This window comes from Parasteatoda tepidariorum, chromosome 2 (genome assembly GCF_043381705.1).
Source record: "Parasteatoda tepidariorum isolate YZ-2023 chromosome 2, CAS_Ptep_4.0, whole genome shotgun sequence".
Classification (NCBI taxonomy): domain Eukaryota; kingdom Metazoa; phylum Arthropoda; class Arachnida; order Araneae; family Theridiidae; genus Parasteatoda; species Parasteatoda tepidariorum.
The window spans coordinates 97,096,395-97,103,398 of record NC_092205.1 but is presented as its reverse complement, the minus strand read 5'-3'; the positions used below and the strand labels follow the sequence as shown (position 1 = coordinate 97,103,398).

At 29.3% G+C, this 7,004-nt stretch overlaps 1 non-coding gene across 1 annotated transcript; it reads right to left on the bottom strand.

The window, feature by feature from the left end:
- Window positions 1-5,805: 5,805 nt before the first annotated feature.
- TRNAG-UCC (transfer RNA glycine (anticodon UCC)) lies at window positions 5,806-5,877 on the bottom strand. The gene has a single exon. It is a non-coding gene; the product is annotated as a tRNA-Gly (tRNA).
- Between the last annotated feature and the right edge of the window lie 1,127 nt (window positions 5,878-7,004).

Sequence of the window (7,004 nt, the reverse complement as noted above, 5' to 3'; positions counted from 1 at the left end):
CCCCTCATTATGAGCTTCCATAAATTATAATAATCCAATTAAAATGTGGCCATATTTGTTGCATTAAAATTGTTTTGTTTACATCCTCCTCCCCGAAAAAAACAAACAAAGCATTCCGCAGGGCCAAGGGGGTCAAACAAGTTAAATCAGCACAATTTCGTGGTAATGTGCTCAGCATAGCACACGATGGCACCTCTACTTCCCAGACAATCTGGTACCCATCGATCAGAAGCTGGATGGGCTTCAAGCCACCACTAAGGATCGAACCTCAGTCTTTCAGAATGGCATCGCAGGTGCTTATAAAGATACATACTCCACCTTTCGATAAATTATGAAAGGTGGCTTTTTATTACAGGAAAAAGTTTAAATAAATATTTTTTTGAGCTCTGAATCCTAGTGTTGTAAGAGAATTTAGTTTCACAACTTAACAGAATATTTAAAAGGCTGCGTTGAAAGCTTTACTGTAGAAAAACAGGGGTTTTTTCAAGTAAAATGTCTTATTTTAGTTTTACTGTACCGTTACCATTATCAATTCATTCATATTATTTTAGTTTTACAATTATCAAACTTACAAAATAGACTTTTTTTGTGCCAAGTCATGTACCGCAGAGAACTGATTGTAAAGATACAGTTCCCAGTAGAACACCAAAGTCAAGCATAACTGATCAGTAAGCGGGTAGGTGATCACTTTGATCAGCCTGCGTATGGTATCGGTCCTCTTTAAACTGTTTTACCTTAAAGTGCTTGACTTCGCTCGCAGTTCGTCGGGCTACCTAAGCAGAGATCCATTCTGCAGAGGATCAAAATTGTGATGACATCTCTTTTTATCATCATCAGGGATGTTTCCCAGAACGTCGTCGATAGCTTAATGTGCATCTCTAGTGCGACATAAATAAAACACCTACCTTTGCCAAGTCATTTAATTTCCGAGATCTTAGTGAGCATAGGTATGAAGTGTCAATTTTGAACATTTTCAGAGTGGTGGAAGGTTGGAAGTTTGTAACAAACAAGTTACGAATAATCTTAGAAATCCTGTATTTTGGCAGCCAACCAAAATGCCAGAAATACGAACGCTAATAACCTGAACAGTTTAAATGAGTGTTGTCCCGCAGTGGACTGATCGTTAAGACACGGTTCACAGAAGAACACCGAAGTCAAGCATCACTGACTGCGGTCAGAGTGCTGGTGGGTGACTACTTGGAACAGTCTGCGTAGGGACAGAGGGTGTGCGGTATTGGTCCTCGTTAAACTGTTCTTTTGTAAAGTGCTCGACTTCGCATGCAGGTCGTCGGGCTACCGAAGTGGGGGTGCCATCCCCTCTGCAGAGGATCAAAATTGTGATGGCATGTCTTAGGATCATCCTCAGGGATGTTTCCCAGACCGTCGCCAATAGCCCATTGTGCAGCTCCAGTGTGACGTAAATAAACAAATCAATCAATTAAAAGAGTGTTGGAAATTTACAGACTTCACCAACTAAACGCTTGAGGACGAGAAATAAATTTTTATGCGGGAAAGAAATAGTCTTTAGACAATAGAAAATAAATTATTGAGTGTTTATTACCAACTGTCAATGTATAAAATTAGAATCCAATTTATTCAAATTCACTGAAATTCCCCTTAGAGTCTCCATCCAATCAGCTCTTCAGTTATTGGCAATTCTGTTACTGTTTATTGGTATTCAGTTTCATTGGTTCAGAGTGCATCGTCCAAAACTTCTTTAAAAATAAGTATTACGACTCATTCATGCATTTTTCAACTCCACTCACACCGTTCGAATGTGTAGACACTCCAATTCATTTCCTAAAAGATATTTCGATTTCATTACCAATTCTGTCTAAATCATAAAAATATGTGGTGAACTTTACTGCACGGCTAACAAAATTCCTGCTTTAAAATCACTTTGTGAGAATACAACATACTTGAAGATTGTTTCGTCCCCTATTTCTAAATTTTCCATTAATTTCTTTGAAGCATAACAACATCCCCTGCTATATCCATCCTCTATAAAACAAACTTCGACATAAAGCTTTAGAGGCCCGTAAAGCCTGCGCACTAAACTATAACTCCAGAGAGACCCAGCATTAAAAGATATACAGCTATATAAAAAGGGGTGGGCGAAATGGAGTCGCCAGGGAAAAGTACCGTTTTCTTGGAAAGGACGGAAAATAGAACGATGAAAGAACAATTTATAAAATCACTATAAAAACTTAATGCCTTAAGGCCTAAGTAGGCTTCGCAGGTAATGGTGCATTAAAAGGTAGGCCTCCATAAAGGACACACTCCTGGTGCTGTCAGTAACATATTATGTTCCTGGCTGAAAAGCACTCTTGTGGGTTGGAGGAGCTGAGGAAATTTTTAACTTCTTCATAAACAAAGAAACTTTTGGAGACATTTTAGTTTCTTTGTTTTTGTCGTTGTATATAAAAAAAAAATATGGTGTGGTTTGGAATGATAAACTGGTCATAAAGTCCAGTTATTATATCCATGAATGTGATAGGATGATTTTGTTGCAGCAGCATATATTTTCTTTTACATTTTTTTTTGTTGATATTTACATCAAAGAAAGAAAAGAAAGACTTTAAAGTAGACCTACAGAAACAGTATATTAATTTTTAAATTGTTTTGAAAATTTTATTGAATATATTCATACGAAATCTATGAAATAAAAACAACTAGCATGCGCTTTAAGACATATAGCCATAATCGAGCAAATTAAGGAAATAATAATAATCTTTATTTGATTATTCTAATATATAATACCGATTTTAATAAAGTTTTATCTCTATTCATTGAGAGGACAGCGGTCCGATAAAACTTTTGTACCAAAAATACAAACTAGTAATTAAACAAATAATTAAATAAAATAAACCAAAATAAGCGAAAGATTTTTTGTAGGCAGCCGTAGATTATAACAATATAAAATGACAGAATCAGACAATACAAAAATATTTTATGTAATCTGACATTTCATCAAGTTTTATCTTGTTCTGTTCGTAACGTACTAAATACTTGCCCTACAAAAATTTTAGGGTGCAAAAAATTAATAAAATTTTCAAATTATTCGCGTATAATAACAAACAGTTCGGAAAAGATTTCGTGGTGTTTTCTTATTGAGCGAAATGTCGTAGTTATATATTTGCATATTTTAATGAAATTTTGCGTCTAATGAAGATTATCTCGAAAAATAATTCTGTATTAAAAAACTTGCAAATAATAATAATAAATAGATAAATAAAAGAATACATAAAATAAATAATTACAAAAATTTAACAAAGTATTAATTAAGATGTTCAATGTGCCCTTTGAATTATGTATTGTTATTAAGCTGCAAAATCTCGAACTGAGCAGTTTTTTAAGGAGAAAAAATAAAATATTCATTGTGTCCTAATATCAGATCTAAGCATATTATTGAAGTAGGACGTTTGTTCAAGATAATACTTGTTCAACTAAAGTTTTGCGTTGCAAAAAATACTTGATGAATTTTTCCCAAGGAACATTCTTCTAGAATTAGTAACTAAGTATCAGTAAATACAGTTATAAATCAGTAAATATCATTTAAAAATCAGCTATAAGTCAATAATAACTTCAGTTATGTTTTATTATTATTGTTATTATTTTGAGATTACACTTTTTTGATATGGCTTATGTAGTATAAATGACCGAATTTATATGAAATGCATAGTTGCACTCAAATTTTTATCAATTATGCTAGAGTAATATTTTGACTTCTTTTTCTTAGCTTTAAATTTATACATAATAACATCCATGACTATTATAATTTATTTGAAAAATAAAGCATTTTCAGTCCGATTCCAACGTACTTAGAATTTTTACAACGCATTCGTTGGTTTTTATGTTGTTCTGTAAATGTCCCTTCACCGCAAGTTAAGTGCTCATGCAGTGAAACCAGTTTTCACGGCGTAATTTTGCTAAGTAACGTATACAAATTGAAGAACGTGGCAACGTGGTGTAGTGCAGGAAAAATGAATTGTGTTGTTATTTAATTGTAAAGTCTTTGATTGCCCGTAAAATTGTGTATAAAAAACGTGTTTCAAGCTCTTTACGTTCTCTAATGTTAGCATAGGAAATTTCTGCGTGCAATTTTCAATATTAATTATACTAAAATGAATGTTTACATTTACAAAAGATAATTTTATACAATAACAAAAGTTCAACGCTATAATTAGAAAATGATTAGAAATCTGATATTAGAAAATTATCTATCTGATATTTACTCAATAGTTTCTCTAAATATTGCGTTCTGTTTCTCACTTTAAAAATATGTAAAAAAAAATTTTTTTTCAGAACACTTTTTATTGTTTTGTTTACAAATCATTCTAAAGCATGCATTAGTTTGTCAATTGCTTAATGCTCCGAAGATTACTTTAATGAAAAATTTCTTAGAGAAGAAATTAGAAAAACAAGTTCATCATTTTTATGCATTTTTTAAAAATTATCAATGTATCTATTTGCGTTATTGAAGTTTTAAATTTTACTAACAACAGTAAATAAATTTATTTTTTACGAATAAATTAATTTATATCATTTTAATATCATACTTTTAGCCATCAAATTATTTAAATTTGTTACACTAGTGCTGATAATGCTTACAAGTAAAATTAAATTAACTTACTGTCAATATATAAGAATTTTTATTTATTAAAATATTTATCATTTGTATAAGAAATTTTATTTTAAAAATATTTGTCATTTATTTAACATTTAATATTTTTAATGATTTATGTTTTTTCCTTCCTATAATATTCCACGGAAGAAAAAATAATCATTAATTCAACTCAAATTTACTTAACGAAATTTGTATTTTTTATAATTTATTTCGGTCGAAATATTTAATGAAGTAGATTCTTGAAAAAAAGTTAATATTTGTTAAAGAAAAAATTATTATTATAGCGAAACTATTATTGGTCGTTTTATTTCTTTCATGGCAAGACTTTTTTAAAGCATTCTATTTAAACTATATATATATATATATATATATATATTCTCTACATTGCTNAATTAACTTACTGCCAATATATAAGAATTTTTATTTTTTAAAATATTTATCATTTGTATAAGAAATTTTATTTTTTTAAATATTTATCATTTGTATAAGAAATTTTATTTTTTAAAATATTTATCATTTGTTTAACATTTAATATTTTTTATTATTTACGTTTTTTTCCTTCCTATAATATTCCGCAAAAGAAAAAATAAGCATTAATCCAACTCAAATTTACTTAACGAAATTTGTATTTTTATAATTTATTTCGGTCGAAATATTTAATGAATTTATATTTAATTTAATGAAATATTCTTGAAAAAAAGTTAATATTTGTTAAAGAAAAAATTATTATTATAGCGAAACTATTATTGATCGTTTTATTCCTTTCATGGTAAGACTTTTTCAAAGTATTCTATTTAAACTAGATATATATTTTTTTATTTGATTTTAATTGACATTTTTTAATTTTTTCTTTTTTTCGATTTGTTTAATGTCTTTGCTTATTTCAGAAAACATTAAAATACTTTTGTTTGCCATTTTTTAAGATGAAAATATTTAAAAGTTTTTCGAAATTTTACTTTAAAAAAAAAAAGAATTAAAAAACGCTTATGGATTTTAACAAATTTTAAGATATAGATATTTAGGATATATAAGAAATATACGTCAGAAAGGACTTAATTTTTAAGAAAAAGATATTTAAAAGTTTTTCGAAATTTTACTTAATAAAAAAACGGAATTAAAAGACACTTATGATTTCAAAAATTATATTTTTTCTCTGAGAAAAAATTTAAAAAGAAACCTGCGTCGGCCGGGAGTCGAACCCGGGTCAACTGCTTGGAAGGCAGCTATGCTAACCGTTATACCACCGACGCTTCAGTCTAGTGATCGAAATAATTCTTCTTTCGCATAAAAATTAAGTCAATGACCTAAAATACGATGAGGAAAACTTTAACTTCAATCAATTAGAATCGATATTTTTAAAGGGTACTGCTTCTACTTTGTATCGATTCTTTTATCCATTTCATTTGTTATCGATTTTTTCATACATTTAGTTTAAACTAATCCATGTATCATTAGTACAACAGTTCAGTGGGTGAATTATATAAACTATTTTTCACATTTTCTATATTTATCATAAAAGTTATTCTATTTTATGGATGTAAAAATTCTGCGATTTTTCTTCAAAATAAAAATATACTAATTAGAATCTCTTTTTTTTCGAAATTTTGCTTTGAATATCGAATATAACCCGTACGAAAGAGTACTGATAGTTAAAACATTAAATTTAATGTGCTTTCAAATAAAAAATAATTTTTTTTTATTACAAACGTAAATTTCATGTGAATCGGATGCTTGCACTTTAAGAAGAAGAAGACCTCTCATACCTACACATATGACCTATGACGTCAGCGCCTTAAAAACAATAAAGCTGTACAGTATCACCGAATAATTAAGATTTTACATAGAATCTTGAGTGCGTTTAATAATTTGGCCAGGCACTCTATAAAAAAATGGAATTTCATTTAATAAAATTATAACAATATAAAATGACNGTAAAAACAATAAAGCTGTACAGTATCACCTAATAATTAAGATTTTACATGGAATCTTGAGTGCGTCTAATAATTTGGCCAGGCACTCTATAAAAAAATGGAATTTCATTTAATAAATTAAAAATATCCTTTTCCTACCAAACAAAATAAATAAATGTTAGCCCTGATCTAGGCGAATAAAATTGTTGATTTTTTTCAAGAATTATTTTAACAAAATTCAATTATCTAATTCATTTTTTGCTTTAAACAATGTCATTCATGCAACATTACACGTACAGAATGCTAATGAGTAAAATCCAGCATTAAGCCGGAAATGAGGGAAAATATAGGAGTTGTTGACGCCGCACACAGAGGATGGTGACTACTCCGGAAGTTGAAGATGATCATGAAAGCAAACCGCATACCTCTCTCTATTGTAAGACTGGTAAAAGGTTTCTGACCCACAC